The sequence below is a fragment of the Apium graveolens genome, chromosome 3 (genome assembly GCF_009905375.1).
Source record: "Apium graveolens cultivar Ventura chromosome 3, ASM990537v1, whole genome shotgun sequence".
Taxonomy (NCBI): Eukaryota; Viridiplantae; Streptophyta; class Magnoliopsida; order Apiales; family Apiaceae; genus Apium; species Apium graveolens.
In genome coordinates, this window is record NC_133649.1 from 47,016,310 (window position 1) to 47,040,873 (window position 24,564).

A 24,564-nucleotide genomic window follows, 5' to 3' on the forward strand; every position below is an offset into this window, starting at 1 on the left:
TAATCTACTAACTTCTTCATTAGTAGCAACCATACTTGTGTGGATGTGAAACATTTATGTGATCATCTTCTCTACAGTTTCCTTATATTGATTCACATTTAAATCAATTGTGGTTAGAGTTGGTACATGTGATTTAGATGAGGATGATTCTCCTTGCTCCAAGGCCATGAGTGCATAGTTTCCAAATTCTTCATCTTCATCATTTTCAGAGTCATCCCAAATTTTACCCTCTGCAATGTAAGCTTTGCTTTGCTGTTTCTTCAGAAGAGCTTCATACTTTGCCTCAAGTTCAAGATAAGCTTTATCCTTCTTTTCTTTCTTGGGTTTCATGTATTCTATAGCAAAATGACCCAACTCATCATAGTTGAAGAACCTAATCTTAGATCATTCAACAGATCCAGTTTTGTAGTCAGTTTTGCTTTCAGAAGTGTACTTCCCTTTTCCTTTCCAACTGTTGTCTTTGTTGAAAGACTGTCATTTACCCTTGAAGTATCTTGGCTTCTTTACTCTAATGTCAGAGAATTTTCTAGCCAGATAGGCCATTGACTGATCTAGTTCATCCAGTTCATCAAGAGTGTAGAACTCAACTTCTTCCAATTCCAGAATGACTTGTTCCTGTGAATCATTTGTTCTTTGCTCACTTGTTGAGGCAACTGGAGTTTGAGATCTTGGCTCATCAGTAGATGTTTGGCTTTCATTGATAATTAAAGTACTTGAGCCATCTACAATATGTCCTTGGCTAGATCTCAATGATTTTCTCTGAATCATTTCAAGTTTATATGTTTTAAGAATTCCATATAGAACTTCCAGTATTATCCTACTCAAGTCTCTCCCTTCCCTGGTTGTTGAGATTTTCTGTTCCAAATAATCACGGAGAGTAAGCAGGAACTTCAAGTTCACTTTTTCAGCTTCATAATATTTGTCATGGAGCTGCAAATCATTTATCAGCTTGTTAAACCTTTCAAAAACACAAGTTATACTTTCCTTTGGCTTGGCCATGAAACCTTCATACTGTGAAATCAATATCCTTCTTTAACTAGATCTAACTTCCTCGGTTCCCTCACAGAGTATCTCAATCTATTCCCATATTTGCTTGGCAGTGTCACAGTTGACAATGTTGTTGTACATCACATTGTCAAGTGACTTAATCAATATCAGTTGCTAGCCACTATCCAGGGAAACTTTCTCTTTTTCAGGCTCAGAATACTCAGAAGGATCTTTTGGAGCATAATAAGATGAGATTTCCATGTCTCCATCTGTAGATTCCTCAACTCTAACCATAGGAGTGAAGGGCCCATTCTTGAGGATCTGAATGTAGAGTGGATTGGCCATCCTAATAAACAACATCATTTTCTTTTTCCAAAGAGTGTAGTTAGCTTTGTCAAAGGTAGGAATTTTGATGCTACTGATTTTTTGTGTATTCATTCTTCCAAGATCTTGAATCTGTTTACTTTCAGATTTTTCTCTGATACAACTTGTTAGGAAATGAATAACACACAGAGGGGGGGTGAATGTGTTTTACTATTTTTGAGCTTTTCTTAAATGTTTATGGTTGAACAAAGTAAGTTAAATCTTGTAGGGAAGATGTGTTAATGAAGTAAAAAAGTATGCAATAAATAAGAACACAATCTTTCCAAAACTCACTTAATTTTTATATTAAAAATCAAGAATGTTTTGCTACAAAATTTCTAGGCTCTTTGTTGATAAAGAGCTTAGCTTCTTCTTGAGAGAGTTACAAGATTTTCTATCTAAATTATTGCAACTAACTAAAGGACCAGTGTTAACTTTATTATTCAGTTAACTGCTGGTTTACACAGTGTACAATAAGACATGCTATTAGCTTTTGTAAACAGTCACTTGTCATTTCCATTTATAGAAAAGTATATCTTTTATTTCTGGATTAGCATATCTTTAACATCATGTGATCATCTTGATCTTCTTTTGTCAGTTAATCTTCACCATTGATCTTGCACATTCTTCAAGCTGCTTTTTGTAGACTTGTCAATCCACCTGTTTGGATTGTTTGTTGATTGTTGATCTTGGATATTGAACTGATCTGCAATTCTGTACTTTGAGATTTTACTTCGAGATCTCCATTTGGTCTATAGAGAACTTGACATCTCGATAAGTATATTGACTTATCGAGATCTCTAATGCTCTATAGAAGATTTGACTTGTAGAGGTCTCTGAGTTCTCTATCAGAAAATTTGGCTTGTAGAGATCTCTAGTCTTCATATCTTCACTTTGACTTAGCGATATCTCTGAGTTCTCTAATGGTTTATTGACTTATCGATAACCCATAGTTCTCTAGTCAAATTTAATTTTTCGACAACTCAGAGTTCTCTACTGAATTTTAGCTTATCGATATCTCTGTTACTTATCTAGTGTCTTTCCTTACTTCTCGATAAGTCATTTTTAGTTCTCGAATGACTTCTCTATAATACTAAATTTGTGACTTGTAGAGATCTTAACTTAGAATATTTTTCCTAAAACAGATTTATTCAACTCCAAGCTTCTTCATAATTCTTCCGAGGCATGATCTTCTTGATCTTCTTCCAGATATAATTCTTATGCTTGACACGTTTATAGAAAAAGACTCCAGTCTGCTCCTTTAACATTTTTACAGACTTTAAGTATTACAAGTACAAAATACAAATTAAGATAACAATACAACTTACTTAGGGTTGACAAATTGTCTTAGTCTTGTTAAGGTACAGGCATGTCTTGTACAGCACATCCTCTTCAAGGCTCCCATTTAAGAAAGCAATTTTGACATCCATTTTCCAAATCTCATAGTCGTAGTAAGCATCTATTGCTAGCAAAATCCTGATGGACTTGACCATAGCAATTGGTGAAAAAGTATCATCATAGTCTATACCGTGTATTTGTTTGAAACCTTTTGCCACTAGTCGCGACTTATAGGTCTGTAATTTACCATCCATGTCAGTTTTCTTCTTGAAAACCCATTTGTACCCTATAGGTTTTACCCCTTCAGGTGGATCAACTAAAGTCCATACTTTATTTTGATACATGGATTCCATCTCAGATTTCATGGCCTCTAGCCATCTCTCGGAGTCTCGACTATTCATAGTTTCTTGGTAGGTAAGAGGCTCATCATTATCTATGAGCATCACATCATCATCTTGAGTCAAGAGAAATCCATAATATCTCTCTGGCTCATGACGAGCCCTACTATATCTATGAACAACTTGTGTTTCCGGAGCAGGAACATCTTGATTTATATCATGCTCACTTTCCAACTCTGGTTCAATATTATTTTGTACATCTCGATCTTTATCAAGATCTATAGCCGTCCCACATTTTTTCTTGGAAAGTAACTCTCTTTCAAGAAATATAGCGGTCCGAGCAACAAACACTTTGTACTCAGTAGGATTATAGAAGCTATACCCTTTTGTTTCCTCGGGATATCCCACAAAAAACATTTATCTTATTTTGGTCCTAACTTGTCAGAGACCAAGCGTTTCACAAATGCTTCACATCCCCATACTTTCATAAATGACATGCTATTACGTTTCTCAGTCCATATCTCATATGGAGTCTTTTAAACCGATTTAGTTGGAACTCAGTTTAGTGTATATACAGCTGTTTCTAGAGCGTAACCCCATAAACTTATTGGAAGATTTGCTAGACTCATCATCGATCACACCATATCAAACAAGGTACGATTTCTCCTCTCAGAAACTTCATTCCATTGAGGAGTTCCAGGATGAGTAAGTTGTGATACGATACCACACTCCTTCAAAAAACCTTTAAACTCAAGGCTTAAGTATTCTCCTCCACAATCTGATCATAGAATTTTAATACTTCCCCGGTTTGCTTTTCCACTTTGGCCTTGTATTCTTTGAACTTTTCAAAAGAATCGGATTTGTTCTTCAAAAGGTACACATATCCATATCTACTGAAATCATCATTAAATGTAATGAAGTAGTAAAAGTCGTCTCTCGCCATTGTACGCATTGGACCACATACATCACTATGTATAAGTTCTAATCGTCCGGTGTCCCTTTCACCTTGTCCGGTAGAGGAGCTTTAGCCATTTTTCCAATTAGACAAGATTTGCATTCTTCGTATTATTCAAAATAAAACTTATCCAAGTAGCCATCTTGATGTAACTTGAAAATGCATTTCTCATTTATGTGACCTAAACGACAATGCCAAAGGTATGTTTGATTTGAGTCTATTGTCTTAATACGTTTATTATCATTACTATTTACATTATAGACAGGATTATCAAGATCAAGAATATATAAACCATTAAACAAACATGCAACCTCGTAGGTAACATTATTCATCAAAAATGAACAACTATTATTCTGAATCAAAAATGAAAAACCTTTCTTGTCCAAACAGGAAACCGAAATAATGTTTATGCAAATCGTAGGCATGTAAAAATAGTTATCTAGTTCTAAAATAAGCCCCGTGGACAACGATAAATAAAAGTCCCTACAGCTAAAACAACAACCTTTGCTCCATTGCCGACACGTAGGTCGACTTCTCCCTTTGCCAATGTCCTACTTCCCCGCAGTTCATGCATATTTATACAAATATGAGAACCACATCCAGTATCTAATACCCATGAAGAAGAAGTAGACAAATTTACTTCTATAACATAAATACCTGAATCAGAAGCACCAACAACCTTCTTCTTCTTCATATCCTCCAAATAAGTATGATAGTTTCTCTTCTAATGACCCGGTTTCTTGCAGTAGTGACAAGTATCACCCTTTGCAACACCACCTTCAGACTTCAAAGCCTGTTTGTGAGCAGCTTTAAGAGCACCGGCAGATTTGGATCCCATCCTCTTTTTTCCTTTCCATTTACCTTTCCCTTTGGCACTCCCTTTATTCACCATCATTATAGGAGCATGGGACGCCTTCTGAATGTTGGTCTCAGCAGTTTTTAACATAGCCAACAATTCGGTAGGTGTCTTGCCTATCTCATTCATGTTGTAATTCATTACAAAATGAGCATAGTTGTTGTTCAAAGATTATAAGATTATATCTATCTGGGCTTCCGGACCAATCGCGGAACCCAGAGTAGCAAGGTACTCCATATATCCAATCATCTTCAGAACACACGGTCCAACCGGATCACGATCACCCTGTTTGCATGAATACAAAGCTTTGCTTGTATCAAACCTCTCTTGGGGAGCCTGTCCTTCAAACATAGGTTTAAGGTGCTCAATCATGATATAAACATCCATATGCTCATGTTATTTCTGAAGCTCAGGACTCATAGTCGCTAGCATCAAACAGGTGACATCCGTGTCATCATCTATATGCTTTTGATAAGAAGCCTGTTGAACACGCGTTGCACCTTCAGGAAGAGGTCCAGGGCGAGGAACATCAATGACATGGAGCTTTCGCTCCTGCTTGAGGACTGTCCTTGTAACGACTGAGAAATTACGTTTGTATTATATTTTAATAAAGATGATTTATGTGTTTTATTATGTCATTAAGTGTATTGAGTTATAAAACCCTAGTTGTTATATGCTATGTGTGTTCTGTTTTGTCAGAATGTATCCCATGTAATTATCGGGTGTTTTATTATGAGTCAAATGCTTTCATACCAAAATTTGCACGGCCCAAACAGTGTTTTAATAGCTGATAATTCATACAAAATCATTGGCCTTATTTTGCCTAGTATGGCCTATACCATATCGATATTCTTAACATCCAGTCGTTTTATAAATTTTCTTGTTTCGCAAAAAATGACTTTTTCGGGCCCCTTCGGGTGTCAAAAGCCCCACAAAAATCACATTTTTATTTTTATAGGATCATGAAATTATCAAGTATTATTTTTCTTTGCATTTTTGTATTATTCATAATTTTTGGCATTATATTGTGTATATATTGGATATTTAAAAATTCAAAATTTATACCCAAAATTATAAAATTAAGGGCCAATTAATTTTATTAAATGTATAATTAGGGCCTTAATTTTAATTAGGGGTATTTTTATCACTACTATAAATAGCTAATTTATTATTAATTAATTATTAAAAACTAATTATTCTGAAAAATATCAGCTTAGGGGTGAAGAACAAGTTCTTGGATTCAAGCAGAGATTTCAACGTGATTTTGTAATCCAAATCATTCATGTGAGTAACCAAATCAAATCCGGTTATCTCTACTTTCTATTAACAGTATCAATTTCATGTTTTGATTTCTGGATTTTAAATTCATAATTTAGGGTTCTTGACTATGAATTGGGGGTTTTTGATTCTGGGGTTATAGGGTGAAATTGATCATTGGGATAGCTTCATATGACTGTTTATGATTAATTTGCACTATTGATTGTATCAAATGATATCTCGAATTAGTAGTTCATACTTTAGGGTTTATGTGAAATTTGTTTTAATCATTTTTAGTTTTATATGAACCTGAGATTGTTTTGATGATATGGGTTTGATTATAGAGGTCATAAGCTATATTTTAAGCTATTATTTGTAATTTTTCATGTACGAAATGAGGAGTGTGGATTTTGGCCGGAAATTTGGTTGATTTGGTCGGAGAAATCATTCCAGGGGTTATGAGTTGTTGTTGGTGATTGATTAGTATTTAGGAAGTTATTTGCAATCGATCCCCTGCAAAATTTGATACAAATGATTCCTGGATCGATGGTAATCGACCTCGCCGGACTTCGTTGAAGCTTGCATGAGTTTTTGATAGTCTTGACCGGCAAACGGGTTCCAGGCATGTGCAGGCTTGGTGTTGGTGATTTCTGGATGCAGGGACGATTTGTAATCGTTTTGGACAAAAACCAGTCGTGAACGGAGTGTATTGGGCAGGGAAAGGAGCCCGCCGGAGTTGAGCTCTGGTGGTCGGAACCTCGCCGGGTTCTGGGTTATGAAGAACACCGGCGAGTTGTTCTTGACAACCTGGACCCTACCCGTTTTTCTAATTTCAGACCCGGTTTTGATCTTCAAAACCCAATTTCTTGATTTCTAATTTATGTTTTTAAATTATTTATATTTTTATTTTATAAAATTAATAAATTTGGTGGTAATTATTTAATAAATCAATTAATTAATTAATTTGATTAATTATATGATTTATTTTATAAATAAATCTGAATTGTTTTCTTATCCTTGAAATTCGAAAATGTAATTATTTATTTATTTATTTAATTATTTCCTACTTAATTATTATTTATTTAAATTGATTAATTATTTTATAATTAATCAATTTAATTGAATAATTTATAATAAATTTATTTTAATTCCAAAAATTAGGGAATAGTTATTTTTAAATTTGATTTTTCCTAGATAATTATTTAAAAATATATTTGAGGTTCAATTATTTTTGAATAATTAATTACTTTGAGCAATAATTGATTTATTCTAGTTTATTGCGTAATAATTGAATCGTTTATTTGATTTAAGCGACACGAAAGCTCTTAGACTCAGAAAAATGACATAAATCCATTAAAAATAGTTTTAAATCTTAATTTCTTTCGGGAGCGAGTCGGAATACGATATTTATATAATTATTGACCTTATTATTCTAGATACGAGTCTAACAAATCCCTGAAAATTAGGAAATAAGTCAAATTGTTGGTTAAAGCGAGTATATATCTGATTTCGATTCTAAAAATATTTTGAGTCTAAAGTAACTATGAGCCTTACGTACTATGTGATTTATGTGAGTACTGTACTTGAGTCCTAAATGCTAGATAATTTGTAACACCCCCAATTTCAAGATCGGGAATTCGGGTTGTTACGATCACTTAATATTGTCCAATAAATAATTAATCCTCTTTTCACATCATTACTCGACCTTTTAACCAAACTCACACACACACGGGTTATATGCTCAGAAATATTACTAAATTAACGTTAAAGTATTTAAGTTATTACAGACCGAAGGAAATTATCCCAAAAAGGGTGAACACCGAGAACACTCCACATGAGACTGGCTCGGGTCACAACTAGTCTTAGTTCAAGTACTCAAAAGGAAACTATCTCTACTCATCTACCTGAGGTGGCTGGCGGACGAACAGTCTACGGTACTCACGTGCGTCCCCTACCCGCTTGCGGGCAGTCGTCCTGGTTCGGGCCATGCTGGTAATCTGTTGTGATATGATATTTATAAAAGCAAGAGTGAGCACTAATGCTCAGCAAGATATAGATATCCATTATTTAAATATGATCATTTAGGGAGAAACAACCATTAAGCATTGTATAACCAAGGTTTATAAAAGTTTATATGCTCGTCTATTTTATGATAAACTCAACTTTAAATGTATCAGTTTAATCAGTTTATACTCGTACTCATTTCATCTCAAAATCTTAATATGATGCATGAACCAAGATTCTCAAATGGATGTGATATATATACATCAACATCCTTATTTAAAACTCAGTCTTATCGGCCTTCTGTTGTAGGTTTCACAATAATTTATCCAAAGTGGAGGAAAGGGACTATACTAGAATAAACCACGTACCGGTGATCAGCCGAATACGAAATTTTCTCTACTAGTAGAAGGAATATAAACATAGCCGCCTTTGGGCTTATAAGAACATTACACGATGGTTGCCCATTTCCATGCAAGTCCGAAAGTCAATGGTCACAGAGACCATATAACTGTATACTACGCCACTCCGCGCTTGGTCACTACTTGATACCTCTCCATGCCGGGCAGGCCACATTCCAGTCCCAAAACAATTATATCATTTACATAAAATCCTTTATCGAAGGAATAGATCGTTCTAAGTTGACCTTTAAATAAGATGATTTATTCATCACTTTTAATTCAATTGATCCTTGGGAGTTGTCGGAGTTTTGAATTTAAAATTATTTTTAAACCCTTAACTGTAGTAGAGTTTTACATATATTGTTCACTTGTTTTTCGTTGAGCGAGGAAGCAAAACCCTTCTAGACTAAGTTCCCTAAGGTTTTGATAGGTTTCAGATGATTGATCTCTTCCGAGAATTTTGAATAATTTAGAAAGTATCCTTAGGAACTATGTTTATTTTTAAATGATTTTTAGAAGTACGGAATATTAAATATTTACGGTCTCATAATATTTTTAAGAAGGGTTCAATGAATTGATAAAACCTTAAGTACTAAGTGTTTCTCAATAAGGTTCAATAAATTGATAAAAATCTTAATTAAATACTTAAGACAGGATTTGACATCTTATAATTATCCTTCGAATGGTTACATACGTTTTAGATAGAGTGACTTGATTTAAAAACTTTTAAATATCCCTTTAAGTATTTTCCGGATAATTTAGTAACTCTTTAGGTATTACTTATAAATAAATAATCAAATAGGATATCCCTTGAGTGAATATTCGATTATCTCTTATAGCTATAAATCAAATCTCAATCGTTCGCTTAATATGTATGTTACGCGAAAGTACTTATTTATTGAAATAGAAATCGTCCGCGTCCGGCTCGTTCCGGAATTAAATCGATTTAAAATATCTCCGACTCCCACTATCTTGTATTATATTAAAATTACGTTTCAATTTCTCATACTCGTATAAAACGAAGTTTGTTTTTGTAAATAATCGCATAATTTGAATGTTTTGATATCACAGACAAGCATATATTTTTAAACTGTAAATCATGGCATCAATATTACAACAGTATATATAGCATGGATAATTTATGATAGGGTTTCTTAAACTTGCCTCGAGTGCTAGGAGTGGTATGGTCTCGGGGCTTTTGTTGGCGATCCAAAATCAATAACCAACGATCTTAGTTAGTACGCGATTATCGATTCGCTTCACTAAAACATTTTTACAAAATCGAAAAATTAATATTTTCTTAAAATTATTTTTGGACAGTCTTCCTTGCTGCATTATTTAATTATCATGATTTTTACAAGATTCTGAAATCATTTTTAGCCTTTCAAAATCATCATGCAAGTGGCCTTATGTGCAGTTGACTTTTCGTATGAACGCTCTACACTAAAACGGTCATAACTCCTAAACCGTAAATCCCCTCATGACGATCCACACATGTACAGAAACTAAAAATCAAGATCTACCCAGTAATGTCCAGTGACTCACAATTTTCAAAAATTTACATGGCCGAATACACTGCAGAAGGCAGACCAAGTGCAATAGGCTCCACATTCCATTTCTATTACTTGTTCTTGACACAATCACTACTTATGACCAATACAACACTTTTTACTTCTCAAGATCCACCCACATACACCTTATATACTTTATCTAGCATCACATACAAGCATCACAACTCAAAAACTCAAGTACTTAGAAAGAATATGAGCAAAACAACCTCACACATACACAAACTTTTGGATCTTGACACTACATCATAAATAACTCTTAAACCCACCCTTAAAACTTTAAAGAGTTGGAAGTTATACCTTCTTGAGAACTAGGAGGGTTAGTACTAAGATGATTAGGGCTTGGTTTTATTGAAAAACACTTATAAGGGCTAGATCCTTAAGAGACAAAACTAAGAAACCATGTTAGTCAAAATAGTCCATAAAGTTCTTGAACTTCAAGAATTTGTTTCTAACAAACCATTAAGAATTTGGCCATGAAATCATAGACATACCTTTAATAGGATGTAAGGAAGCTTTGTGAATTTTTATAGAATTTTTAATAGAGGGAAGGATGGAGAAGTGAAGTGAAGAAGATGATTCTTCCTCTTTTCTGCATGAAGCAACCGAGAGCAAGAGAGGGATGGGGGGGTTTGGCTTGATTTTTTGTTAAAGTGTGGGAGTGTATAAGATGTGCTTGATAGTGTGTATATATGGGCATAATAATCAGAAAAAAAAGGCTTGGTTGACAATTTAGATGAGTAGAAATGAGGAGGTATGGCCTTGTACTTCCTTGTCTCCCACTTACTATTCCACTAACTATTCTAGTTAGCTTCTAATTCCCTAGTTACATCTCCTAACTACTAGTTAGCTTGGTTTTGCATGGCCAACTTGCATGGAATTAATTTCTCATTCGATTATTTATCGTACACGCGATTGTCGTTCCATTCCGATAGTTTACTCGCATAACATTTCGTTTCGTAGTGAATTCTTTTATCGCTTATAATCCTTTAACCAACTCTATTCCTTTCTCTTGATCATAGAAAAACCTTGATATAATATTTATTTCACGTAGTATTCCCGGTTCTACGCCATTCCTTACGGATACGAAAACACGTAGTATAATCGTGAATCTTCGAATTCTGACGGCTTTTACATTCACTTATTTTCCTCGATAAACAAGAATATGATCTCGGATTTCAAAAATTCCACTATTCATATTTGTGATGAACTCCATACGTACTACATAATTAGTTCCAGTTACTATTCACTGAAGTTTTAAAATATTACAAAAATCAGGGTTCTTACAGTCTCCCCCCCTTAAAAGGATTTCGTCCCGGAATCAATCCACAAATAGATGGGGTTATTTTTCTTGCATGTGACTCTCTAATTCCCAAGTCGACTCCTCGACGTTGTGATGCCTCCATAAGACTCTGACTAGATTGACACTCTTGTTCCGGAGTACTTGCTCTTTTCGGTCAATGATTTCGACTTGCTGCTCAACATAGGACATATCTGGTTGAAGGTCTACTTGCTCATGCTCCACTATATGTTTGGCATCCGCATTATACTTCCTCAACATTGATACATGAAAAACATTATGAACCTGTTGAAGATTTGGAGGTAAAGCTAACTCGTATTCCACGGGCCCTATCCGTCTTAGAATCTCGAAAGGTCCAATATAACGGGGGCTCAGCTTCCCCTTCTTCCCAAATCTCATCAATCCTTTCCATGGTGACACTTTCAGAAATACCTGGTCACCCACTTCATACTCTTTGTCCTTCCGTGCCAGATCGGCGTATTTACGATGTTGGTCTTGGGCTGCTGCTAGGCGTCCTCTGACTAATTGAATTATGTCCCTTGTCATTTGTACCAAGTCGGGACCTAGTAACTTTCTCTCACCAACTTCATCCCAATACAAGGGCGAACGGCACCTTCGGCCATACAACGCCTCGTATGGGGGCATTCCAATACTCGCATGATAACTGTTGTTGTAGGCAAACTCTATCAAAGACAGGTGTTCATCCCAAGAACCCTTAAAATCAATTACACATATTCTCAGCATGTCCTCCAATGTCTGAATGGTTCGCTCACTTTGTCCATCTATTTGCGGATGGTAAGCAGTGCTCATGTTTAGTTTGGTTCCTAGGCATTCCTGAAAGCTCCTCCAAAATCTGGAGTTGAATCGGGGATCTCGGTCAGATACGATAGCTACTGGCACTCCATGTCTTACCACAATTTCCTTAATGTATAGCTCTGCTAATCTATCCATTGTGTAGGTTTCCTTGATTGGAAGAAAGTGCGCTGACTTGGTTAGTCGGTCTACAATTACCCATATTGCATCACGATTAGTCTTAGTTCGGGATAATCCTACCACAAAATCCATAACTATCTGCTCTCATTTCCACATCAAAATTTCTAAGGGTTGCACGAGTCTGCTTGGTCGCTGGTGTTCTGCCTTTACTCTCTGAAAGGTCATACACTTACTGACCCACTCCGCTACATCCGTCTTCATGTTAGGCCACCAGTAGTACTCCTTCAAATCTAGGTACATTTTGGTGCTCCCTGGGTGGACCGTATATCTAGAGCTGTGTCCTTCACGTAAAATTTCATCCTTTAATTCTTAGACGTTAGGGACCCATATCCTGTAGGCATGCCTCCTAATTCCCTTCTCATCTGGTTCACACTTGGCCTCCTCTCCGCTTACCAGTTCCTTGTTCTCCCTCAACACTATTTCTTGGCATCGCCTAATCTTTTCCAGTAGCTCCGGTTGCATAACCATCTCATACAAGCCTTCAATCCCTGGCTCAGTGACCTTGACCTCAATCTCTAACTTTTTAAATTCTCTGATCAAATCCTCTGACGTGGTGATCCTTTTCAATCTTTCCCTACAACTAAGGGCATCGGCCACCATATTGGCCTTCCCCGGGTGATAAAGAATTTCGCAGTCATAGTCCTTAATCAATTCTAACCACCTTCTCTGCCTCATGTTTAGCTCCTTCTGGGTGAAGATATATTTAAGACTCTTGTGGTCAGTATAAATCTCACACTTTTCTCCGTATAGGTAATGTCTCCACATCTTAAGGGCAAACACTATGGCGGCTAATTCTAAGTCATGGGTGGGGTACCTCACTTCATATTCCTTTAATTTCCTGGATGCATAGGCAATCACCTTACCGTGCTGCATCAGCACACATCCCAAACCCTTATGGGATGCATCACTATAAATCACAAAGTTCCCTTTATCATCTGGTAGGGCCAGCACTGGGGCCGATACCAACCTTTTCTTCAATTCTTGGAAACTCTCCTCACATTTCTCTGTCCAAACAAACTTTTCTATTTTCCAAGTAAGTCTAGTCAACGGGCCTGCTATCGTGGCGAAATACTTTACAAACCTTCGATAATACCCGGCCAGTCCAATAAAGCTTCTTACCTCGGTGGGCGTGGTTGGTTGTTCCCAATTAGCGAAAGCTTCTATCTTTGCAGGGTCTATGAGAATTCCTTCCTTACTAATCACATGACCCAAAAACTGAACTTCTTTCAACCAAAATTCACACTTTGAGAATTTGGCATACAATTTTCTTTTCATAAGATTTCCAATACTATCCTGAGGTGTTCTGCATGTTCCTCCTCCGATCTAGAGTAAATTAGAATATCATCGATGAAGACTATCACGCATTCGTTCAGATACTTCTTAAAGACTCTTTTTATCAGATCCATGAAAGCCGCGGGCGCGTTAGTCAAACCAAATGACATAACTAGGAACTCATAATGTCCGTACCTAGTGCGAAATACAGTCTTAGGTATATCTTCCAGTTTGATCTTAAGTTGGTGATAACCTGTCCTAAGGTCAATCTTGGAAAAACACATTGCATCCTTTAGTTGGTCAAAGAGGTCATCTATTCTTGGCAATGGGTACTTGTTTTTAATGGTCAGCTTGTTCAGCTCTCGATAATCGATGCACATTCTCATGCTGCCGTCCTTCTTCTTCACAAATAATACGGGTGCACCCCATGGGGACACGCTCGGTCTAATCATTCCTTTATCCAATAGATCTTGCAGTTGATCAGCCAACTCTTTTTATCGATGGGGGCCAAACGATACGGGGCCTTTGATACTGGTGTCGTGCCGGGAGCTAAATCAATGGAAAATTTCATCTCCCGATTCAGGGGTAGTCCGGGAAGATCCTTGGGAAATACATCCTCAAACTCATTAACTACAGGTATGGTGTTGATCTCAGGGGTTTCTCGTTTGGTATCCACCACGTGAGCCAAGTAGACCTCAAATCCTTGCCTTAAAAGTCTCTTGGTCTGCACCATAGTTAGAAATTTCTTGGTTTGCCGTTGCCCCTTAATTATTATATTCTTACCACTACGTGTTTTTAATTTTACTTTCTTCCCCTCACAATCAATCTGGTCATGGTTCCTAGATAGCCAATCCATTCCTAATATCACATCAAACTCCCCTAATTGAAAGGGAATTAAATCTACTGGGTATCTCACTCCACCTAATTCTAGGTTGTAGTTAGCATAAACTTGATTTACAGGGATAATCTCTTGATTAACTATTTCCACTTGCAAAGATTCTTTCAAAGGTTCCACTTTTAAGTCCAATTTTTCAGCAAATTCCTTATATAGGAAAGACTTAGTAGCTCCAGAATCAAATAGCACATTGGCGGAATTGGAGTTTAGGAGGAGCGTACCTGCTATAACATTGGTGTTCCTTACGGTATCTTTCATAGTCATATTAAAGGTCCTGGTAGTCGGCACTCTGTTAGATGCAGCTACACTACCCCTCAAGCTAGCTGGGGCTGCCGCAGGGCAGTCCTTCTTCATGTGTCCTGTGTTTCCGCACTGAAAACACTTAGCCGCTTCCTGGTTACAAGCTGTGGCATAGTGCCCTACCTTACCACATCATGTCACCGGTTTCTGCATACATTGCCCAGAATGCTTCTTACCACAGCTCTTGCATTCTGGCAGAGGAGGTCGTGGTTGCCTATGATAAGATATTCCCGTTTGGTTCCCGCTCCGGGCCACAATCATGCTCCCTGATCCCCCGAATCCTGTATTGCGGTTGGGTTGGGAGGCCGTCCCCCTGACAAACTTACTAGGGAAGCTCTCCCCTCCCACACTCCTACTTCGACCATCAAACTTTTGTTTCTTAGTTTGCTTCATTTTCTGGCTCATTTCACTCCCTGTTTCAGCTATTGTGGCCTTCTGCACTAGGGTGGCATAGTCAGTTATCTCCAGAATTGCCAACTTGTTCTGAATCCACTGCTTCAATCCCTGTTGAAATCTCTCAGCCTTTTGCTCTTCGGTGCCCACCAGCTGTGACACAAACCTCGACAATTCTGTGAACTTAGCTTCATATTCTGCTACGCTCATATTCTCTTGTTTCAGCTCTAGGAACTTTCGCTGCATCTGAATCTCCATAAACTTCGGGACATACTTCTTTAAAAATAACTCAGTGAATCTTTCCCAAGTAACAATCCCTTGGGGTTCCATATTTTTCTTGGCTTCCCACCAATAGTTAGCCTCACCCTTTAAGAGATAAGTGGCAAAATTAGTCTTGTGGGCTTCCTCAGTGCCAATTCGCTCAAAGGTCTTTTCTACCTCTTTCAGCCAAGCCCTGGCCTGAACTGGGTCAGCAACACCGTGAAACTCTGGGGGCTTGACCGACTTGAAAAATTTAAACACATTAGCCATGGCCTGCTGGGGTTGCTGGGGTGGTCATTGCTGTTGCAGGTTTTGCCTCAGAAATTCTACAAACTGCTCCATAGGGTTCATTGGCACTTCCATCCCCTGAGTATCTTTAGCCTCTGACTCTTCATAGTCCTCATCATCATACTCATTTTGTTCTTCATTAATTCTTAATGGTGGGGTCTGTGCTCGATGCCCTTGTTCATTATTACTGCCCTGGCCGCCAGATGCAGCCCGGTGAGTTCTTGTTACTATTCTCCTTGACGGCATTTTCCTGTTACATAAACTTATTTAGGTTATTTTCATTTGCCAATCCTCATGCTTCCTGATTTGTTATGATTGTATATAATTATGCAGGTATGAAAGAAGATTAAACCACAATCTAGAAATCGCAACTAATCAACACGATAATTATACATAATTTGGCCATATGCCAGGTCTGGGTACAACATACTGAATAATAAAAGTACAATCTGTCTTAATACAATAATCCTTAGCTGGTTGCACTATCAAAGATAACAACCAAAACAACTATCACAAAAAAACTAAGTACCACCGCTGAGGAACAACAACCAACTACTAACAGTGTCCACTAGCCACGAGCAACATCACAAATCCGCCTCATAGCGTGGACCACAACCCTGATAACCTCGCGCCTACTCACCAAGTCACGCTGTGGGGATAAGCGGTGAATCCTATCGATGGTCATCTGCTCTATGCGGCGAATGGTCCTGCGCACGTGTCGGGCGCTGGGGTATCCTCGCCTGCCTCGAGCCTCTATCCTCATGTGCCGCTCGATGAAACCCTCAGCTCGGCAATACGGGCCTCGGCCGCTGTCAGATCAGTAGCATAGCGACCTACCACCCGGTCATGATCTGCTAGGGATATGACTGGTATGGGTGGTGGAAGTGGGAAATCTGAAGGAGTCGCTGCCACACCGTCAAGAATAGGGTCCGTGTTGTCGTCGGTCTCAGTCCGTGCGGGACTAACTGGTACAGGGGGCGGGGTGGGTGTCCTCACTGAGTGGCTGCCCCTAACTCCGCCTCTAACTCCTCAGTCAGTGCAGTGACCCTGGCCTGCAGAGCTATCATCCTATCCATCAAATCTGCTACTCCTGTCTCGTTCTCGAGCTCAGCAACTCGAGCCTGGGCTGCTGAGAGCCGGTCTAACAAACACTCTATCAACCTCTGATGCACATCCACCCTCATCATCTCTGGAGATGGAACCTCCGTGCTGCCGTATGGAATATCCTCAGGAGGGGCTATCTCAGTGTCTGGCTCAGTGGGGTCCTCCTCTGGGTCCTCCTTAGGGTCAGTCTCTGGGTACTCGAATACCTCTAAGCCCATAGTGGGGGCAGGGTCAGCTACCTCGGTCTCAGCTAAAAGGGCCTCATCATGCTCTCTCTCGTACGCCTCTACAGCCTCAGGGTCTAACACATCGGGTACCTACAAGTCATTTAACACACGCATTACTATCCTTGGATACTTAAATCACTCCTAAGGGTTCTTAATGTCAGTGCTACCCTCGTAACCCGACTATGAACTCTATGTGAGTTCTAGTTCATTGATTCAGTTGATTCACCTAATGTTTCTGAGACTTATAACCTAGGGCTCTAATACCATTTCTGTAACACCCCCAATTTCAAGGTCGGGAATTCGGGTTGTTACGATCACTTAATATTGTCTAATAAATAATTAATCCTCTTTTCACATCATTACTCGACCTTTTAACCAAACTCACACACACACAGGTTATATGCTCAGAAACATTACTAAATTAACGTTAAAGTATTTAAGTTATTACAAACCGAAGAAAATTATCCCAAAAAGGGTAAACGCCGAGAACAGCTCTACATGAGACTAGCTCGGGTCACAACTAGTCTTAGTTCAATACTCAAAAGGAAACTATCTCTACTCGTCTACCTGAGGTGGCTGGCGGACGAACAGTCTACGGTACTCACGTGCGTCCCCTACCCGCTTGCGGGCAGTCATCCTGGTTCGGGCCATGCTGGTAATATGTTGTGATATGATATTTATAAAAGCAAGAGTGAGCACTAACGCTCAGCAAGATATAGATATCCATTATTTAAATATGATCATTTAGGGAAAAACAACCATTAAGCATTGTATAACCAAGGTTTCTAAAAGTTTATATGCTTGTCAATTTTATGATAAACTCAACTTTAAATGTATCAGTTTAATCAGTTTATACTCGTACTCATTTCATCTCAAAATCTCAATATGATGCTTGAACCAAGATTTTCAAATGGATGTGATATATATACATCAACATCCTTATTTAAAACTCAGCCTTATCGGCGTTCTGCTGTAGGTTTCACAATAATTTATCCAAAGTGGAGGAAAGGGACTATACTGGAATAAACCACATACCGGTGATCAGCCGAATACGAAATTTTCTCTACTAGTAGAAGGAATACAAACCTAGCCGCCTTTGGGCTTATCAAGATATTACACGATGGTTGCCCATTTTCGTGCAAGTCCGAAAGTCAATGGTCACAGACACCATATAACTGTATACTACGCCACTCCGCGCTTGGTCACTACCCGATACCTCTCCATGCCGGGCAGGCCACATTCCAATCCTAAAACAATTATATCATTTACTTAAAATCCTTTATCGAAGGAATAGATCGTTCTGAGTTGACCTTTAAATAAGATGATTTATTCATCACTTTTAATTCAATTGATCCTTCGGAGTTGTCGGAGTTTTGAATTTAAAATTATTTTTAAACCCTTAACTGTAGTAGAGTTTTACATATCTTGTTCACTTGTTTTTCATTGAGCGAGGAAGCAAAACCCTTATACTTCTAGACTAAGTTCCCTAATGTTTTGATAGGTTTCAGATGATTGATCTTTTCCGAGAATTTTGAATAATTTAGAAAGTATCCTTAGGAACTATGTCTATTTTTAAATGATTTTTAGAAGTACGGAATATTAAATATTTACGGTCTCATAATATTTTTAAGAAGGGTTCAATGAATTGATAAAACCTTAAGTACTAAGTGTTTCTCAATAAGGTTCAATGAATTGATAAAAATCTTAATTAAATACTTAAGACAGGATTTGACATCTTATAATTATCCTTCGAATGGTTACATACGTTTTAGATAGAGTGAATTGATTTAAAAACTTTTCAATATCCCTTTAAGTATTTTCCGGATATTTTAGTAACTCTTTAGGTATTACTTATAAATAAATAATCAAATAGGATATCCCTTGAGTGAATATTCGATTATCTCTTATAGCTATAAATCAAATCTCAATCGTTCGCTTAATATGTATGTTACGCGAAAGTACTTATTTATTAAAATAGAAATCTTTCACGTCCGGCTCGTTCCAGAATTAAATCGATTTAAAATATCTCCGACTCCCACTATCTTGTATTATATTAAAATTACATTTCAATTTCTCATACTCGTATAAAATGAAGTTTGTTTTCGTAAACAATCGCATAATTTGAATGTTTTGATATCACAGACAAGCATATATTTTTAAACTGTAAATCATGGCATCAATATCACAACAGTATATTTAGCATGGATAATTTGTGATAGGGTTTCTTAAACTTGCCTCGAGTGCTAGGAGCGGTATGGCTCGAGGCTTTTGTTGGCGATCCAAAATCAATAACCAACGATCTTAGTTAGTACGCGATTATCGATTCGCTTCACTAAAACATTTTTATAAAATCGAAAGATTAATATTTTCTTAAAATTCTTTTTGGAAAGTCTTCCTTGCTGCATTAGTTAATTATCATGATTTTTACAAGATTCCGAAATCATTTTTAGCCTTTCAAAATCATCATGCAAGTGGCCTTATGTGCAGTTGTCTTTTCATATGAACGCTCTACACTAAAACGGTCATAACTCCTAAACCGTAAATCCCCTCGCGACGATCCACACATGTACAGAAACTAAAAATAATCACTACTTATGACCAACACAACACTTTTTACTTCTCAAGATCCACCCACATACACCTTATATACTTTATCTAGCATCACATACAAGCATCACAACTCAAAAACTCAAGTACTTAAAAAGAATATGAGCAAAACAACCTCACACATACACAAACTTTTGGATCTTGACACTACATCATAAATAACTCTTAAACCCACCCTTAAAACTTTAAAGAGTTGGAAGTTATACCTTCTTGAGCACTAGGAGGGTTAGTACTAAGATGATTAGGGCTTGGTTTTCTTGAAAAACACTTATAAGGGCTAGATCATTAAGAAACAAAACCAAGAAACCATGTTAGTCAAAATAGTCCATAAAGTTCTTGAACTTCAAGAATTTGTTTCTCACAAACCATTAAGAATTTGGCCATGAAATCATAGACATACCTTTAATAGGATGTAAGGAAGCTTTGTGAATTTTTATAGAATTTTTAATAGAGGGAAGGATGGAGAAGTGAAGTGAAGAAGAGGATTCTTCCTCTTTTCTGCATGAAGCAACCGAGAGCAAGAGAGGGATGGGGGGGGTTTGGCTTGATTTTTTGTTAAAGTGTGGGAGTGTATAAGATGTGCTTGATAGTGTGTATATATGGGCATAATAATCAGCAAAAAAAAGGCTTGGTTGACAATTTAGATGAGTAGAAATGAGGAGGTATGGCCTTGTACTTCCTTGTCTCCCACTTACTATTCACTTACTATTCCACTAACTATTCTAGTTAGCTTCTAATACCCTAGTTACATCTCCTAACTACTAGTTAGCTTGGTTTTGCATGGCCAACTTGCATGGAATTAATTTCTCATTCGATTATTTATCGTACACGCGATTGTCGTTCCATTCCGATAGTTTACTCGCATAACATTTCGTTTCGTAGTGAATTCTTTTATCGTTTATAATCCTTTAACTATAATAACCCCAATTTTTGGGAAATTTTGAAACCCTTATGAATAGTGTTTTTGCTGAATGAGAAAACTTTTCATGCCACACTATGTAGGGGTTCTGATATGGATATTCTGAGATTTTATTAGTACTTTATATGGGATATAAGTGTATGTAAAGATCGTTAGAATCCAAATCCGAACACTTTGATTTTTCCCGGAAATCCAATAGATACGGAAAGAATTGAGTATAAGGTAACAGGATAAAAGGATTTAAATTAAAGGATTATAATAGAGGATCATAAAAAGGAATATAATGTATTGAGAAAGGTTAAGGGAACCTAAGTAATAAGGTCCCGGGTATGATCCCTCAAACGATAAACGAAAACGAAAGTTAAGCGAACCGTATAACAGATCAACGGTCATTAGGCAAACAATTAGGAAGTTAATCAAAGGGATTAGAGAGGATGATGTCACCCAACCAATGAGAAGAGGACAAGGAGGGGAGGATGACATCATGAGGATGACACAAGCATGACATGGGAAGGAAGGAGATGTGGTGACTTTTTAACCACACAAAATCAAGGGCAACTAGGTAATTTACTAAAACAAACACAAAAATCAAACCAACCAAGCCAAGCAAATCATTTTTCATCAAAATCAAAAAGAAACCAAGGCATTGTTCTTCATGCTCTCGGCTTTTTACTATTCCAAAGGCAAGGAATTTCAAAACTCAAGATCCAAGCCTCCTAAATTGGTAAGATAATTCCCTAATCATCCTTATGCTTAGTTAGGGCTATATCAGGAGTTTAAGCCATCAATTCCTTCTCAATCTTCTTCATTTAATTAAAGAAGAAGACAATGAATATTGTTTTCAAGTTTTTAACTTGAATTTTTTCTTGTTTTCCTTGAAGATCCAAGCATTCTTAAGACTTCTCAAAGCTTCTTAAGGCTTCCTAGCTCCTCCCACCACTTCAAGGAAGGTATATCATCTCCAAACCCTAGATTCCTATGTATTATAAGATAATTTTGATTAGTAGGGTGAGATTGTAGCTTAATTTTTGTGATTTAGAGTTTGGGATTGAAATGGTATTGAAATGGAATGATAAATCTTGTTGTTTTGGTTAAAAGAATGTAGTATAGTTAAATTCAAGCTTAGGCATAAGTATGAATCTTAAAATTGAATTGGTTGGGGTTGTTATGATGTAATAAGGATGGATGTTGGTTGTATGTTGGATTTGAGGTTGAATTGGGTTGGTTTTGAATGGTTTTAAATTGGGAAATCGCGTAAACATAGCTGTCGTAACGTCCGATTTTCTTTAGACTGTTTTTGTGCATAACATTAGGACCCGAGAACCCCCTGCTAGATTATAACCATTGCCATGTCTAGATAGCTCGTGTTACGAGCTTCGTTTTGATATGTAGTTCGTTCGATTCCGATGCACGGTTTAGGAGAAACGACCGTTTCAAGTAACGGCGTTTCGCGAACGAAACTTTTCCCCTCGCCTTACTTTGAAACATAGGTTAAAGACCAAAAAGGGTTAATTAATGTATGAAACATTTATGGTAAGTGTGTTAGGCAGTTGGTAAGACACTCGCGAAGGAATCACCTTAAAACTCGTAAAGGTTAAATTATTAAAAATGGTGGAGTCGAGGGTACTCGAGTGACTTAAGAGAATTAGTAAGCGCAAAACGAGCGTTAGAGTCTGAGTTGGTTAGAGTATAGATTTACAAGTGACTTTGGTTTAATTCCAACTTACTTGTTGTTTATAGGTTACCAGACTCGTGCCGAGCCTTTTATCACCCCAAGTCGCTCAGGAAAGTTTTTCTACTCGTTATACTGTTGTTGGTTAATTAGCAAATGTTGTTATATATTGAAGCATGCTGCTATGGTATATATATGCATGCATGTTTCGTATTCTTTCCATATATAATTGTTGATAATACCTATGCTAGAGGATAGCGATAACTTGCATATACCCTTAGTATAGGGACCCAAAAGGTGGAAATATTTTCTAAACCGGGAGTCGAGGATCCCGAGTAGATTTTGTATATATGTATATAAATATATATATATATATACTTATATATATATATATGGTTATGGTTTTCAAAACTATTAATCGAATAAGGTTATTCGATAACTTTATTTTATTTTATGAATATTATTTGAATATTCATTCGAGGGCTTATGACTCTTTATATTATTTATTGAATATTATTTCGAATATTATTCGAGGGCTTATGACTCAGTTTATATTATTAGTGATTATTAATTGGATATTTATTTGAGGATGTATGACTCCTTTATTTCATGAATATTAATTATAGTATTCATTCGAGGGCTTATGACTCAGTTTATATTATTAATGATTATTAATTGGATATTCATTTGAGGATGTATGACTCCTTCATTTCATGAATATTAATTATAGTATTCATTCGAGGTATTATGACTCCGTTTATTACTTAATAATATTCTTTATTGTATTAAAGAATAAGGTGTCGATAATCAAACTTATTTTTGATTATTCAAATAAAGATATTACTTTCGTATAAGTATATCTTTGATTATTTGCTATTCATTCAAGTATAAGTTTTCCAACTTCTACCTCAATTATTCTTATGGGAATATTATTTAAATAATAATATTCAGATATTCCCTTCATATCGGGACTGATTTATTTTAATAAATCAGTATTACTCCAAACACTCTTTAAAGTATTTTCGAGTCTTCAAAATGATTTTTAAAAGTTAGAGCGGATCCCAAAACTCATTTTTTTATATTTAAGATCTTCCTTTTTAAGGGGATTTAAATACTCGCTCAAAACCTGAGGGATCCGGCTCTGTGGTGTATTTTATATTCGCAACAAGGTTGCAGTTTTGGTAAATGAATTGATTACTTACCCAATGTTCGGGAAGTAAGTCCATCTATTGAGTCGGCATAAGAAACATGGGCTCAGTGGGCGTCCATGATAGTGTAAGTGGCTCAGTGGGAGTCCATCAAATGCATAAGTGGCTGAGTGGCAGTCCAGCATAAGGTCCTATTACGACCAGGGTGATGACCAGTGGGGAATTCGTCCATCTACTAGTAGAAAAGGTTACTTATGGGTATCTTTGCCTGATCAGCAAGATATCTGGTTTATGCCAAAAAAATTTTCCTTTCCAAATTTATTGGATATTGCAATTCTGTTCATACTTTACATGACAGAGGTTTTCAGGAAATGTATAAAGAAGATGTATATGTGGATATATATATATATATCAGAACTAAATGAAGTATATCATAACTTCATTTCCTTTAATAATATTTCAAAGGTTGAACCTATTCAAATCTTGTCTTATAGTCTCATCTATGTGATGAACTTTTGAAACTGATTATAACTTGAACGGTGGTAGTTCAAGTAGTATTTGGGAAAGATATAAGTATATTGGGGTATCTTGTAACTTCGTCTTTTAAACTTATATCTAATTAATAATTGTCTTATGAATGACAAAGATTTTCAGAAAAACGTTGAGACAAGGTTAGATATATGAGATCACCTTGCAACGATATTTTTTTATACAGTTATACCCTGGGACTTTGTGTATATTATGCATGGAAGAGGACTTCCAATATTTTGAAAAGTATATATGTATATATATATATATACTGAATACTTTGCGACTTCATCGCATTAAGATATCAACTTGGTTCATTTCTTTTGACCAAGACTTTCATGAGTATTATGAGTAGGCTCATATATTGTTAATCATTATACATATTATTTTGGTGGGCTTGCTGCTCACCCTTGCTTTCTTCTTTCATCACACAACATCAGATAGATAAGATGAACAGGACCAAGCTCCCAATTCGCAAGCGGATAGGAAACGTTCCGCAGCTTTCTGGAAGCGTTGAGGCCGCTGTAGCTGAGGTAGAAATTACCAATAGGCTAAGTTTTCAACTAATAATGTACCAGACTTATGTATATTAT